Source organism: Nyctereutes procyonoides, unplaced genomic scaffold (genome assembly GCF_905146905.1).
Source record: "Nyctereutes procyonoides isolate TBG_1078 unplaced genomic scaffold, NYPRO_anot_genome, whole genome shotgun sequence".
Taxonomy (NCBI): domain Eukaryota; kingdom Metazoa; phylum Chordata; class Mammalia; order Carnivora; family Canidae; genus Nyctereutes; species Nyctereutes procyonoides.
In genome coordinates this window covers 67077573-67091450 of record NW_026575126.1, presented here as the reverse complement: position 1 = coordinate 67091450, position 13878 = coordinate 67077573, and the positions used below count along the sequence as shown (strand labels likewise).

General features: G+C 48.0%; 1 long non-coding RNA gene across 3 annotated transcripts; it reads right to left on the bottom strand.

Annotated features, from left to right (window-relative positions):
• Positions 1-2994: 2994 nt before the first annotated feature.
• On the bottom strand, positions 2995-13865 carry LOC129519270 (uncharacterized). 3 transcript variants are annotated; one of them, XR_008666389.1, is made up of 5 exons: positions 13639-13865; positions 8564-8701; positions 6340-6418; positions 5940-5973; positions 2995-5685 (listed from the first exon to the last, which is right to left on the bottom strand). It is a non-coding gene; the product is annotated as an uncharacterized LOC129519270 (long non-coding RNA). The 3 variants fall into 3 exon arrangements; XR_008666387.1 differs by lacking the exon at positions 2995-5685 and having other exon boundaries at positions 5828-5973; XR_008666388.1 differs by lacking the exon at positions 2995-5685 and having other exon boundaries at positions 5828-5973; positions 8601-8701.
• Positions 13866-13878: the final 13 nt, after the last annotated feature.

Sequence of the window (13878 nt, the reverse complement as noted above, 5' to 3'; positions counted from 1 at the left end):
CCTGTGTCCCAGCAAACTGTCAGTAGGGACAGGTGGAGCAAGGATTGTAGCCTTATCCATGAGGTGATGGCCCCCTCATCAGAGCAAGCACCCTTCACAACCATCATTCATTCATTTTTATGGGTTGTTGCCCTGACTTTTCTCAGTCAAGTTCCTTCTGGAGTTCCAACATAGACCTAAGAAGGGAAATGTACATTACACCTCTGCCAGGAGAGAGGGGGTACCAGGAGCTGAGCATAAGACTGGTGGCAGGATCCAGAAAAGCAAGAGCTGTTGGGAGAAGCCCAGCAGGGCCCACTCTGTCCATGGTGGGTCCTGTTCATCTACCTGACTGCTGCAGGCCAAAAGTTGTCATGGGTGTGAAATGCAGACTGGCTCCTCACTGCATCCCACATACCGCATCGCTGAGGAATCCGCTTTCCAATCTGAGCTCCTATCTGAAGTTCACATCATTACAGTGAGAAAAACTGGAAACTGCAGAACAACATGTGGTCTGTGGTGCTACCCATATGCAAACCTTAGTCTTCTAGTTTCAGAGAAGCCTCCTGCAGTGAAAATACATCCCCCTCCCATACGCCTGCACACAGGAGCCAGGATGCACAGGAGCCAGGACGTGTAGTCTCTCCTTTAAAAAAAAAAAAAAAAAAAAAACACAACAAAACAAAACCCAAACCTTATTTAGATGTAATTGTGAGGTCTTTCTTTTAGAGATGACACAACCTTCTTGTCCCTCTGTCACCGCCAAGCCTCCCGAGCATATCCAGGCTCTCTGGGCTCCTCCCATACCAAGCTGGGAAGAATCACCCTTCGGAGCTGCTGTGCTCTGCTCTCATTGCTCAAACGAGTCAGCGGTCCTCCACTGCCTGCAGCACAAAATCCAAGCTCTTCAGTGTAGCATCCGAGAGCTATTGACCATGAGAAGCAGCCCCTACGCAGGTCAGCCCTTCCTCCTCCTCCCACATCACACTTGGCACGTTTTCCCAGGGAACCTGAGTTGACTGGTTTTGTTATTGTTTCTGACAGATCCTCCTTCCCAGACAGAGTCAACAGGCTCCAGGATGTCAGGCTGTCCAAATTCCAGACCTCCATTCCCTGGACCCACTAACCTGGAGCCCACCTAGGGCTGTTTCCTCACCTGTCAAATGGGGTCATAACTGTAGCAACCTCATCAGATTTTTGTGAGAGGTGATTGTGTGTGTGTGTGTGTGTGTGTGTGTGTGTCACGGAGTGGGCATCCAGCATGGCACGTGGTCACTGTCTCCAAGCACTGGGTACTGCCCGGAACCTTGTACAGGAATCTGCATTGACATCAAGTAAGAAAGGACAGTCCTTCTGTCCCCATGTGTAACACAGGGAAGTGTTTCTAGCGGATCTGGTGATCCTTTCCTAGGAGTTAGATGCATATGTGATTTACTAGGCTTGACTTTTCCCCCTCGTGGACACTCTATGTTTTGTTGTGCAATTAGTTTTTTTTTTACTTGGAGATCTCTGCATCTCCATGGAGATGCCCAGGCCCTCTGTCCTCTTACTAGAATAGAAGAGATGTCTCTGTTTGATGGAAGGCCAGGCCCCATGCTCAGATTTTGAAACCCAGATCTTTCCCTGGTTGACTATGTAGGTTCCTAACTATCCCAGAGCATCAGGCATGAAGAGGACATCCACACTCCCTATACTTTTTTAATACTCAGTTTAAGCTCTTATGAATCAAATTTCACAAATCTTTCTTTTCACATCTAAAACACAGCTACAAATAATGTAATTCTCTTCAACAACTTAACCTGTTATAAATAGGGCATGGTTAGTTATTGCAAACACCTCAGCACAGAAAGCATGTACTAATTTCTCACTAAATATCATCATCATTGGGTTGCCTGGGGGCGGGGCTCAGTCAGCTTTTGGCTCAGGTCATGATCTCAGCATCCTGGGATTGGTCCACACATCGGGCTTCCTGCTCAGCAGGGCGTCTGCTTCTCCCTCTGCCTCTTCTTCTCCCCCTGCCTGTGCTCTCCCCCAAATAAAAAAATAAAATCTTTTTTTAAAATATTTTATTTATTCATTCATGAGAGACACAGAGAGGAAGAGAAAGAGGCAGAGACACAGGCAGATGGAGAAGGAGGCTCCATGCAGGGAGCCTGATATGGGACTCGATCCTGGGTCTCCAGGATCACGCCCTGGGCTGAAGGCAGCGCTAAACCACTGAGCCACCCAGGCTGCCCAAATAATTAAAATCTTAAAAAAAGATAACTATCAACATCATCTTCATGATTCCCTTTACTTTTTTGAAAAAAGAGAGGTTTTTTTTTTCTTTTTTTAAGATTTTGTTTATTTATTCATGAGAGACACACAGAGAGAGAGGCAGGGACACAGGCAGAGGGAGAAGCAGGCTCCATGCAGGGAGCCCGATGTGGGACTTGATCCCAGGATTCCAGGATCATGCCCTAAGCCGAAGGTAGACACTTAACCGCTGAGCCATCCAGGTATCCCAATTTCCTTTACTTAAAAAAACAAACAAACAAACAAATAAAAAAACCTTGCTAGAGTTACGGCTATATTTATTTTGGTATTTTTCCAGGGTTAAAGGCCCCAAACAAAAAAGGGTACCATCTATAACTAGCCAAGTTAGGACATTTTGGTTACAGATGGATTCTTGGTGAGGGCTGGAGCTAGGCCATCAGACTAAATTTGCTTTTTAGAAATGTCATTTCCTGCATCAGTCAGATTTGTAAAACCCACACCCTTCACATAGATTTTAGTTCTTTGCAACCTTATGTCTCCCTAAAATGATGCATCTTTTTTTTTCTTTTCTTTTTTTTTTTTTTTAAGATTTTCCTTATTTATTCAAGAGAGACACAGAGAGGCAGAGACATAGACACTGGGAGAAGCAGGCTCTCTGTGGAGAGCCTGATGCAGGACTTGATCCCAGGAACCTTAGGATCACAACCACAACCAAAGGCAGATACTCAACCTCTGAGCCACCCAGGTGCCCAACAATACATCTTTTAAAAAATATTTTATTTTTAAGTAATCTCTACATGCAACGTGGGGCTCAGACTTACAACCCTGAGATCAAGAGTCACATGCTCAGGACACCTAGGGGGTGCAGCTGGTTAAGCATCTGACTCTTGGTTTCAGGTCACGGTCTCAGGGTTGTGGGATCAAGCCCCGCATTAGGCTCTATGCTCAGTGGGGAGTCTGCTTAGGATTCTCTCCCTCTCCTCACCCACCTCCCTACCCTCCCCCATCCCCTACCCTGTGCACATGCACTTTCTCTCTCCCTAAAAAAGTCGCATGCTCTACTGGCTAAGCCAGCCAGGTGCCCCTATAACAATGCATTTTTAAAGTCTTGCTGAAGGGTATTCCAAAACCCATCTTTGGGTTTTTTTTATAATTGATTAACCTAGTCCTGTCATTACAAAATTGTGACTTCATCTGTTAGTATTATTAAAAATTTGTTTGCCTTACCAGCGTTGCATTAAGATTAGCAAGATCTCTAGAAATTTTATTACCCAGAAATGAAGGACTGAATCTTCATGGTGATGTCTTCTCTTCAGGACACTTGGGTGATGTATTACCGACCTGGGAATATGTAGCAAAGCCCGTTCCTTTTTTTTTTTTTTTTAAGATTATATTTATTTATTCAAGAGACACACAAAGAAAAGAGAAGGGCAGAGACATAGGCAGAGAGAGAGGCAGGCTCCTCAGGAGCCTGATGTGGCACTCAATTCTGGGATCTCAGGATCACGCCTGAGCTGAAGTCAGATGCTCAGCCAATGAGTCACCCAGGCGTCCTGAAGCCCGCTCCTTGCCTGGCTTTTGTGTGTGAGCACTGCAACAGGCACCTGCCTGTTTTTGTGAATAATCACCAGTCCAGGGGCACCTGGGTGGCTCAAATGGTTAAGCATCAGGAACCCCTGGTGGCTCAGCGGTTTAGTGCTGACTTTGGCCCAGGGCGTGATCCTAGAGACCCAGGATCGAGTCCCACCTTGGGCTCGCTGCATGGAGCCTGCTTCTCCCTCTGCCTGTGTCTCTGCCTCTCTCTGTCTCTTATGAATAAATAAATAAAATCTTTTAAAAAAATGGTTAAGCGTCTACCTTTGGCTCAGGTCATGATCCCAGAGTCCTGGGATCAAGCCCCATGTCAGGCTCTCTGCTCAATGGGGAGCCTGCTTCTCCCACTCCCTCTACCTGCCGGTCCCCATTTGTGCTGGGAAAATCAACACATACACGTATGTTAGAAATCTCCTACTGTATTCATTTGCTAGGCTACACGACAAAGTACCACAGATTGAGCAACTTAAAACAATTCATGAGCCAGTAGCCAACATGTGGCCAGGCTGTGTACCCACCTGGAAGCCCGAGTGGGGAAAGATTCACTGCTGGGCCGTTGGGCTGTTGGATGGACTCACTTCCCTAGCTTCTTACTGGCTGTTTCAGCCACCCTCAGATCCTAAAAGCTGCCAGAGGTCCCCTGCCCCGGGGCCGTCCCCAGAGGCCATTGACAACATGGCTGTTTGCCTCTGCAAGGATGGCAGGAGTGAGTTTCTAGCCTCAGAAGAGACCAAGTCCCCCTTGAAAGGGCTGTTATCTAAGCCAAGCTCACCCAGGATCACCTCCCTTCCAATTAACTCAAAATCTACGGATTTTGAACCTTAATTACATCTTGTACACTCCCCACATCTCTGTAGTATTCTACTAGCTAGAGGGGAGCCACGGGCCAGCCCACATCACAGGAGGGGATGAGAGTGGGCAGAGATCACGGGGGCCACTCGGGGTCTGTCTCCACAGCCACTTACTGAAGGCAGTGGGCATTATGCAGATGTCTGACCCTCTGCACCTGCAGCCACGCTTGTGCAGCTTCATAGTAACGTGTCCCCTGGGGCTCCATGGGCCTGGCCCTGCAGGCTCTCTGAGCTCACTGTTACTTGCCTCACGTCTCTCCGGCCCCAGCCACGCCGCCTCCCTGCGGGTCCTGGGCTGTTGCATCTGACATTCCTGGCTTGTGCTTCACTCACATCCTCGCCCCTTTATTCGCCGCCCCCCCCTCATGGAGCCCTATCAGGGAAACCCTAAAACTACGCAGAGAGGCAGTCAGTAGGGATGAGGAACGCAGGCTCTGGGGCCAATGCCTGAAGGCTGAATCCCAGCTGCCTCTAGGCAGTGTGACCTCCCCAAGCCCCAGGGTCAGCCTTTGTCAAGTAAGGCCAACAGTCTGAGCCCTTGCGGCAGCGGTCTGGCTAATGCACCTGAGTGTCCAACCTCTCCTTTCCACCTGGGCTGAGAGTGGACCCTGGTGCGGCTTCAGGGTCAGCTTGCCTGCATTCCTGCCCATCCAGAGGCCCTGGTCAGGGATCCCACCCTGCTCTGGTCCTTTTTGGTTTCTGGAGAAATTTCCTTTATATATTTTTTTCCTCAATTTCATGTCCTTTGGATCAGGAGGCATATTGGCTACCTATAGAGGCCTCTCCATACCTCAATCAAGTTCATTCTGTCTCCCATTTCTCCAAATCACTTCCACTACCTGCCCCACGTCCAACCACTCTCCAGCATTTACTGAGTACTCACAATGCCTAAAGCACTTTACCAGGCAGCAAATCAGCCTGTCAAACAACCCCAAAGTTCATGTTCCTTAAGCTTCCTTTAGTTGGTGATCTTCACCATTTAGGGATAATGAGAGACAGACAATAGCTGCAAAATATAAATTGGGAAAAGATCATAGAACACTTCATCCTTAAAACATGTACTTGGAAATACAGTAGGAGACCAGAAAGAGGAATTCAGGAATTCTATAAGACCTTACGCTAAAGGCAGCAGTAACATACAGCTGATGTTTGTTTTTTTAATTTAATTTGAGAGGGAGGGAGAGAATGCACAGTGTAGAGGGTGGGGGAGGAGCAGAGGGAGATGGACAAGCAGACTCTGCACTGAGCTGGGAGACCAACCTGGGGCTTGATCCCACGACTCCAAAGTCAGGACCTGAGTGGAAACCAAGAGGCAGATACTCAACCAGCCAAGCCATGCAGGTGCCCCAAGCCGATGTTTTAAGAGATTAGACCACAGGCTCTTTAGAGCAGGAAACTGGGCTCTTTCTGTACCTGCACCCACACTGTCCTTGGCCTGCTGTTCAGTGGTTTGAAAGTAACTTAGGAATTGCTGTTGGGACAGGTTCTTGTGTGGGAGACCTCGGCAGGTTCCTGCCTACACCCCCCAGGCCAGCACAGCTGGGTGAGCTCTTTTTTTTTTTTAGGGTGAGCTTTCTGTTCACTTGGGATCTGACACCTGTGACTATACGAGGGGGTGAGGACACCACCACTGGTGACTGGTATTTGCCTCCCATCTCACCGTCAGGTCCAAAGCAACAGAGGGGACTGGAAATTCATGTTGTCCTGGGCACCGGTCCCAGCCTTGCCACTGCCTGCTTCTAAAGAGAAAATCACAATGACAATTTCTGACTGTTCTGTGTGAGACCTACCTCTGTTGCCTAGGAGATCTGGGAATCTTGGCAGGGACCCCAAGAGGTGAGATCCTTGCTCCCTCAAACCCCCAGTCCCTAGGACATACCAAAAGAACTGGATGTTGGCTAATGCATACTCGAGCCTGGAACTTTGGGTCTGCAGTGAGACAGAGGGAATGGGCAGAGGGCAGCAGCAGCAGCATCCAGGGTCTGGAACTGAGCGGAGGCCATGGCACTGGGGCTGTTACTATGGCAGGATGTGCATGGTGATTTGGGCTCTCAGGTACCCCTCTTCCTGCTGGTTTACTGAACCTGGTTTTCTAACCTGCTGTGGATTCTATGAGTTACACAAGACTCACTGCCATGGATTCCCTTCCACCTTTCAGTCTGCAACCCAGCTGTGTGGACACTGATAAATCACTTTATCTAGCTGTGCCTTTGAGCACTGTCACATGGGCTGGTAACAGCCACTGGGACTGGCCCAACACAGGCTGCACTCTTCTTTCCCAGGGGAAGCTCCCAGAAAAGATGTGGCTGACTTGGGCTCAACTTTTTGAGAATAAAAATGAAATGGATGTCAATTTGTAATATTCATTAACTTGGCTTTATGTGCAGATTTCAAATCAGAGATACACCCATGAAATGTTTAGAAACCGTTTTTCACTCTTACTTTTCTGAAAATGACTCAAACTTCTTTTTGTGTTGCTATCACCACGGTGTCCCCATCATGCCAATGCTCCCCTGTGCCAGCAAAACAGATTTCCAGGGCTCATCATCTTGTCTTTTTTTTTTTTTTGGATTGTTTGAGCTACAACATTTTTTAAAATCCTGTGTGATACTGTCACTAGTAAGTTATCTCATTCATGTAGAACTAGGATAGTTGCTTTTACCATATGTCCTTAAAAAAAAACACGCCTTTTTAAATTATAAAATATAATAGAGAAGATTGTCTGAGACATAAATGTTGTGAGTTATCATAAAGCAAAACTGACATAACCACTGCCCTGGTCAAGAACTAAAACACTGGCAGCAATCCCAAAGCCTCTACACATCCCCTTGGTGCTCCAAAGGCATCCGCGCCCTGGTTTTTATGGTAATGTTATGGTAACCACTTCCTTATCTTTATATTTTTACCAAAAATATACATCTACAAACATTGTAATTCTTGCCTATTTTCGAACATCACATATAAAAGGGATCACATATACTCCTTTAGGCTAGCTTTTTTTATTCACCATATGTTCTAGATTCACCCCCGTTTTTGCATCGAGTTGCATTTCATTTTTTGTTACTGATAATATCCCGCCGTATGACTAGATCACATTCATCTGTTCCACAGCTGATGGACCCTAGGGGCCGTTAGAAACAATGCTGCTGAGAATGTTCTCACATGTGCTCCCGAAGTGTGTACTGGTAAAGGCCCTGCTGACCACAGGACGGGCCTAGCTTCAGGTTCATTGGATAGTGTCAGACTGACTTCCCCAGGGGTAGCAGCAACTTATACTTCCACTTGGCCTAACCTATAGGCAACACCTTGTGGGTTTAATTCCTATTCCCCTGCTTTCTAGCTAAAATTGAGTATTTTGTCAGGTCTATTAGCCATTTGTAGTTCCGCTTTCTTCTTAAGTGCCTGTTCAGGTCCTTTACCTTTTTCACAATTTAAATGTCTGGGGGCACCTTGGTGGCTCAGTGGTTGAGCTTCCACCTTTGGCTCAGGTGGTGATCCCAGGATCCTGGGATTAAGTCCTGCATCAGTCTCCCCGCAGGGAGCCTGCTTCTCCCTCTGCTGAGTCTCTGCCTCTCTCTCAATGTGTTAAATAAATAAATAAATAAATAAATAAATAAATAAATAAATAAAATCTTTAAAATTAAAAAATAAACAATTTAAATGTCTGTCTTTTTCTTACTGACTGGCAGTTCTTCCTATGTTCTGGATCCTAGCCCTTTGTTGGTTGTGTGTTGCAGATATCTTCTGTTCTGTGACTTGCCTTTTTTACCTTTTTAATGGTGTCCTGATAAAGACCCATTTTTGACTTTAAAGTAGTTGAATTTATAATCTTTTCTGTTATAGGTGGTGCTTTCTACATCTCTTTTGTAGAAATCCTTGCCTACCTCAATATTTTTAAGATATTTTCTTATATGGAGGCACCTGGGTGGCTCAGTCGGTGAAGTGACTCTTGATTTCAGCTCAGGTCTTCATCTAATGGTCACGAGTGAGCCCCACGTTAGGTTCCATGTCGGGTGTGGAGCCTACGTTTAAAAAAAAGAGAGATTTTCTTATATTTCTTCAAGAAGTTTTGCTTTTCACATTTAAATCTGTAATTAGAGTAGCCATAAAGCTAGGTTTATAACTCCCGTCCTAGCATCTCTTCCAGTTAGCAATCCCTTTTACTCTTAAGAGCATCTGGAAATTTCCTTAGGCTTTTCTTCTTGGAATGAGTTAGCAACAGTTGATTCTAATCCTAGCCACCAGAGATTACTGGGTTTTGGAGAGGTACAGAGAAGCATACCAGAATGCCTCAGAAGAACCAGCCTGGGCCTGGCTTTCACGCCTAGTGGTGGGGTGGCACCCATTCTTGGTGCTCTGCCTGCCTGGGAGAGCTGTGGTGAGCCCAGCAGAGCTGAGGCCAGGAACTCCCTTATCAGTCACCACCCAGGGCAGAGCCTACCTGTGGCAACCATCAGCAGAGCTCCATTTCAGTGCTGGAAAGAGAGTTGATGGGATTTGAGATAGGAAGCATCACTCCAGAGTATGTTAATAATAAACTTCATTTGTGTAAATGATGGAAAAACACAATGAAGGACATTTTAGGTACAAGTGGCTTGTCTGATGAGTTATATTTCTGGAATCAGATATACAGTATGTTTCTTTTACATGCAAGTAAAAACATAGATTACGGTTTGGTTTTTGAACAGTCTGTGTGAATTTGCGGCCATTAGAAATTCCTGGGCACGTGGTGGGGCTCAATCGGTGCAGCATATGGATCTTGATCTTGGGGTTGTGAGTTCAAGCCCCACACTGGGTGCAAAGTTACTTAAAAATCTTTTAAAAAAAAATAAATACGAAGTTCTTCAAACTACTGTCAACCAGGAGCCATCATGTGGTCTGGTGCAGAGTGCTGCATACAGTAAGTGCAAAGTCCATCCTGTGTGAGAAGCCTCTGGCCCAGGAGAGTAACAGACCTGTATACCTACTGGTGTATAAATAATCAGGACTTTAAAGGTATGAGTGCAAGCTTTCTGTTGCTTCCTGGGGCATAGTTTATGTTTCGCAAACTAGCCTGGGTTTTGTCTACTACTGACCCTTGTACTTTACCAATGACCTTATCACTTTACCCTCCTCCACCTCTTATTAAACACCTTTATACACACAGCTCAAATACACCTCTATGGGTTATAGTACTTCCTGTCTTCTCGTGTAGTTCTCACGCCTTCTCCCTGATTGGACCTTTTCTGTTCCAGGTAAAAAGGTCTCTCAGCCAGTTTGAATCCCCAGCATTGCTAGCACTAACCTAACATGTAGGTTAGGCATAACTCCAAAGATGGCTGTTGAATGAACTCTTGCCTTGGCCATGTCTGTGGGAGTCTGGATAATCAGACAACAGAGATGGTGGCTAACACTGGCTTCCATGTTTAGCTCACTGTTTGCTGCTGTTTTAGATTTTAGGTGTTGTAGGTTTCTTCATAGAAACAAAAACAGTTTTTCACTTTAAGGCATCGTTGCCTAGATGAATCAGGACATGCACGTGAACTTTGGAGTTGTCCTTTTCAACAGATGGTTTCAGCAAATTTTCCTCTGCCAGAGATTCAGTCGGGGGGGATGGGTAGAGTGGGTTGGGGAATGTCACATTCTTAACTGCTTCCTCTAGCACCTTAATAACTCGGTACAGTGTGGGATAGTGGGAGTGAGGCACTACTGACGGAGCAGTGACGAGGGGTAGCTGAAGTCCCTGAGCAATGCTGCCCAGGGTCCCGCCTTACCAGTACCAGGCTCACAGGCAGACATCTGACTTGTGGGCTTTACAAAGGGAGGGATAGGGGCACCTTGGTGGCTCAGTGGTTGAGCATCTGTGTTTGGCTCAGGTCATGATCCCAGGGTCCTGGGATTGAGTCCCACATCGGGCTCCCTGCTCAGTGCAAAGTTTGCTTCTCCCTCTACCCCACTTCCCCTGCTGGTACTTTCTCTTTCAAATAAATAAATTAAATTTTAAAAAAAGAAAGTCACTCCCTCAAACTTATTGCAGTGTGGTCAGGGATATATATAGGAAAACAATAAGACAGGATGTGGTGGGCACAGAATAAAGAACATACAAAATGAGGGCATAATAACCCATGTCTGGATCCCTGGGTGGCTCAGCGGTTTGGCCCCTGCCTTTGTCGTGATCCTGGGGTTCCAGGATCCAGTCCCATGTCAGGTTCCTTGCATGGAGCCTGCTTCTCCCTCTGCCTGTGTCTCTGCCTCTCATAAATAAATAAATAAATAAATAAATAAATAAATTAATAATAAAATCTTAAAAAAATAATAACCCATGTCTGTGTTCCTCTGGGTTTAGTGAGACATGACCTATGATCTGAGACTTATGGCTGCATGAGAATGGACAGTGGAAGGAGGATGCGTATGGCATGTGGTAACAGTGGGGGCTGCATAGGAGAAGTTTAGAGGTCCGATGGGGCGAGGGGCACAGCAGCAAATTCTGCCAAGGCTGGAGCCTAAAGATTCAGAGAAGCACCACAAAATTGAGGCTACCATGGAAGGTAGACATGGTGGGGAAGAGCCAGCGATTTGGAAAGCCTGAGCTCTCTCCTGTGGCTGATGGTCAAGTGTTGGGGAAATCAAGACTGTCCAGCATGTCTATCCAGCCATCCCTCCCTGACCCAAAAATGAGAGACAGATACAGTAATGTCCATCATCCTGAAAGCAGCCCTCTATCGATCATTTGGAATGCCTCTCAACCCAGTGTTGCTTCTGAAACTCTGAGACTTGACACAAATGGCCAAGAGCCTCAAACTCAAATATGCAGAGACAATAATAACAACACTAGTAATATGTGAGCGCTTGTAAGTGCTTTACATGTACCTTCTCATTTCATCCTCCCTCCAGCCCAAAGACACGGATGGTGTTATTCCCATTTTACAGAGGAGGACACAGGCTCAGAGGTATAGTAATTCATATTAAGTGATGGAGCTGGGTGGGATATGAACCTACTAGTGTCTGGCCCAGGAGAGAAGTGGGAAGAACGATAGACAGGACACAAGAAACGGAGGTTAAAATGAAAGAGCAGGGGCGCCTGGGTGGCTCAGTGGTTGAGTGTCTGCCTTTGGCTCAGGGCTGATTCCGGGGTCCTGGGATGGAGTCCTGCATCAGGCTCCTTACAGGGACCCTGCTTCTCCCTCTGCCTGTACCTCTCATGAACAGAATAAATAAAAGTCTTAAAAAAAATAAAATGAAAGAGCAGAAATAGGAAGGAGGACTCTCAGCTGTGGTGAGGGCAGATTTAAAATGCAGGCCTCCTAGCAATAAGTGAAGAGAGTCACCTCTGCATGGGCTGAAAGGACTGGGGTGAGGAGGGTGCAGTGTTGGTGGCAGGGGGAGGAATCTTGGATCCCCAGAAGTTCCACTGGGTGAGAGGAGGAGAGTTCAGGGAAACTGGAATGAATTGTGTCACAGCACAGGTGCTCTGCAGGGGCCCTGGGGCACTCCTAACTCAAGGCTTCTTTTAACATGGAAACTGAGGCCAAGTAGAAGAAATGGCTACAAAGTGTCACCGACGGAACAGAATAGAGGCCCCCTGATCACCAAATGACTACTGCTCTGCTGTCTGGCAGCTACTTGTCCTCCTGCTAATAGAGCCTCCTTTTCCTCCGAGGAACCATCCCTTGTCTCACTGAGCCCTCCTGCCATGGGTCTTTGTGAGCTGGGGCCGCTATAACACAAATATCACAGACTGGGGGTGCTCAAACCACAAACACTGAGCTCTTGCAGCTCTGAAGCTGGAAGTCCAAGATCCAGGCACCGGCAGGTCCCCGTGTCCAGTGACAGCCTGCTTCCTGGCCTGGCTGGAAGACAACCCCCGCCACCACCCCCACCCCCACTGTATCTTGACAAGGGGAGGGAGCGTGGGCTCTTCTGCGTTTCTTATAAGGGCGCTACCTACTTTTTTTTTTTTTTAAAGATTGTATTTATTTATTCATGAGAGACAGAGAGAGAGAGAGGCAGAGACACAGGCAGAGGGAGGAGCAGGCTCTATGCAGGCAGCCCGTGGTGGGACTGGATCCTGGGTCTCCAGGATCACGCCCTGGGCTGAAGGTGGCGCTAAACCGCTGAGCCACCTGGGCTGCCCCAAGGGTGCTACCTTCTTAGGAGGGCTCCACCTCTGTGACCCAATAACCCGCCACCAGGGCCTCATCACCAAACACCACGCCACTGGGGATTAAGGTTTCAATGTATGAATACTAGGGGGACACAAACATACAGTGTACAATAACCCACATCTCCAGACTAAGTCAGTTCACAAAAGCTACGCTGAAGGTTACACACAAGACCACAAAACTGTCCAGGATGAAGCAGAGGCTTTTCTGCCTCTCCTCCCACTGCTGGCGTTAGCCTATATGGGCCTTCCCACAACACAGCTGGTCTGCAGCCTCAGAAAGGAGCAGGGGCGAGAACCAGAGCACAGAGGCGAACTGGGTCCCAGCCACAGGGTTTCCCCCTCTATGTCAGGCTGTGTCTGGCCTGCCAACAGTCACATCTGTTTTTGTTTGTTTGTTTGTTTGTTGTTTTTAATCTCCATCCTCACTGTGGGGGTAGCTCCCGGGGTTGTCGACTGGGTGGAATGAGGTGCAGGAGCCTCACCTGCATCTGGGCCTGGCAGCCAGAGAGGACTCTCATCTGAGCTAGCACTAGGCGCTAGGTTGGCCGCCTCCCATTACCTTTTCTGTCCGTGGCAACACGAGTCTGAACAAAACAGTGGCCTGTTATGGCCACAGCCCCATGCTGTCCCCGCAGAATCACAAGTTTGGAGGATTTCTCCTGAGAAGGATAAAGCCTTGAGTTTGCGTGCTCAAAGGCGACATTCAGTTAGAGGGGGAACCACCCAGGCATCCGCAGCCGCCAGCTCTCCTCCTCCCACCTCGGGTCGCCACGGTGCTGCCCTCCAGGGCTCCCGGCCGCCCCCTCCTCGCCTTACGTGCTGAGAACACACGGCTGCCGGGCAGGTCCAGGGGGGACGGCGGGCCGGGTCCTGGGAGGCGGGTCCTGGGGTCGGCGGGCCGGGTCTTGGCGGGCCGGGTCCTGGGAGGAGGGTGGGGGGGTGCCGGCAGGGGGCTCTCGGGGACGACGGGGGCGTCGGCGGTCTGCAGGCCCGCCCGGCTCCCGGGAGCGCGCGGAACCCCCGCCGCACCAGACGGCCGCCGCACTCGCCCCCGCG